Source organism: Tupaia chinensis, unplaced genomic scaffold (assembly GCF_000334495.1).
Source record: "Tupaia chinensis unplaced genomic scaffold, TupChi_1.0 Scaffold142914_1, whole genome shotgun sequence".
In the NCBI taxonomy this organism is placed as follows: domain Eukaryota; kingdom Metazoa; phylum Chordata; class Mammalia; order Scandentia; family Tupaiidae; genus Tupaia; species Tupaia belangeri.
The window spans coordinates 1-1,840 of NW_006202759.1; the positions used below are offsets into that span (position 1 = coordinate 1).

Sequence of the window (1,840 nt, forward strand, 5' to 3'; positions counted from 1 at the left end):
CACTCCCCAGGCCCCGCCCCTCGCCCCACCCCTGGGGTCCGTCCGTGGGTTCGGGCCTCGTGGCAGTGTTTTCCCGCGTCGGCGCGCGTCCGGACCTGCGCCAAAGCTTCTGGCGTGATACACTGAAGAGCAAGAGCCACTGTGTCTGCTCGCGAGGAGTCTCGATTCCTGTGGGGAGGAGACCGACCGCAACAAGTAAACCCGAATAAGTACATGCCGCACAAACCGCGGTACGGTTTGCAGGAAACCGAGTCGGGTAAAGTAGTCAGAAGGCCTCTGGAGAGGTGACTCTTAAGCCAAAGCTTAAGGATAGGAAACAGCAAAGACAAAGACTGGGACGGGGTGTCCCACAAACTGAAAAACCTAAAAAACGGCTTGCGCTATTGGAGCCCTTGAAAGGAGGCCAATGAGACCAGGGCAGTGCGAAATGAGAGGAGAAGGGAAGGTGGAGGGGTTGGAGAGTTAGGCCTTGACAGAGCATTGAGGCCTCTTCGTTATGGAAGGAAATGTGCTCTGTGTACTGATTGCAGTGAAAAGCCCCTTAGCTCCATTTCCCGGCCCCCTTCATTAGGGAAAACGCTTGAGGAGAAGAAAACGAGTCCAAGAACTGAGCCTTGGTGAACACAGACCTTTAAAAGTTGGAGGAAACTAAGAAGAAACACTAGAAGGTAGGAGAAAAACCAGGAGAATGTGGTGTCCCAGCAGAGAGGAGAATGGGGTGGAATTTTGATGATGTTCTAGAGAACACTGTATCAAAAGCAGACGCATACAGATAAATTGGACTTGGCAACAGGAAAACACTGATGGTCTTGCTCAAAGCAGATCATGCACTATATTTAATGTAAAATTAGATTGAAAGTAAAATGGAAAGGACATAGAGGTCAAAGCAGTTCATGTAAGAGGTTAGCATGTTGTCTAAGGTGGTAGCTACTAGCTATACGCTATTTTAATTCATTACATCAAGCAAAATTAAAAATTCAATTCCTGGGACCAGCAGTTAGCGTAATGGCTATGTCGCTGGACTCCCATGTAGCTGACTGCAGTTCGCGCCCTGGACCCGGTGGCTTAAAATTCACGCCGGGCACGTGTGCGTGCGTGCGTGCCCAAGATCCTGAGAGGAGAATGGATGAGAAGGGATTGCACCCTGGGGGGTGACTTCTCGCTTTCTGTCTCTCTGTCTCTCTCTGACTGTCTGGCGAGTGCATGCGCCCTATAGCAAAAACTTCTCAAAAAAAAAAAAAAATTCAATTCCTTGGCCCAGCAGGTCACGGAGTGGTGGTTAAGGCACTGGATTTTCACATGGTGCAACATGGTTCAATTCCCGGACCTCCAGCTTTAAAAAATTATGCCAGGAGCATGTGCCTTCTTGCTCCAGATCCCAGGACAGGAAAGGAAAAGGGATTCCATCATGGGCATCCCTCCTGGGGGGTTATTTTCTCACTTTCCCTCTCTGTCTAGATCTCTCTCCAGCAAGTGATGCACCCTCTAGCAAATTTTTAAAAAATATATAAATACCATCTTTACCATGCAGACTATACCAAGACAAACACCCATAGATTATAGTTTGTGGACCACTCGTGACCTAGCAGAATAGCTGTTGTTAAAATCGCGACTCACTCCCCAGGCCCCGCCCCTCGCCCCACCCCTGGGGTCCGTCCGTGGGTTCGGGCCTCGTGGCAGTGTTTTCCCGCGTCGGCGCGCGTCCGGACCTGCGCCAAAGCTTCTGGCGTGATACACTGAAGAGCAAGAGCCACTGTGTCTGCTCGCGAGGAGTCTCGATTCCTGTGGGGAGGAGACCGACCGCAACAAGTAAACCCGAATAAGTACATGCCGCCCAAAC

The 1,840-nt window shown here is 50.6% G+C and overlaps 1 protein-coding gene across 1 annotated transcript in view; it reads left to right on the forward strand.

Moving 5' to 3' along the window:
* Positions 1 to 32: 32 nt before the first annotated feature.
* STIL (STIL centriolar assembly protein) overlaps positions 33 to 1,840 on the forward strand; it is an 84,121-nt gene continuing 82,313 nt past the window's right edge. Inside the window, exons 1-2 of the mRNA XM_014582228.2 lie at positions 33 to 230; positions 572 to 668. The gene's annotated coding sequence lies outside the window, so the exon portion shown is untranslated. The remainder of the gene's footprint in view (positions 231 to 571; positions 669 to 1,840) is intronic.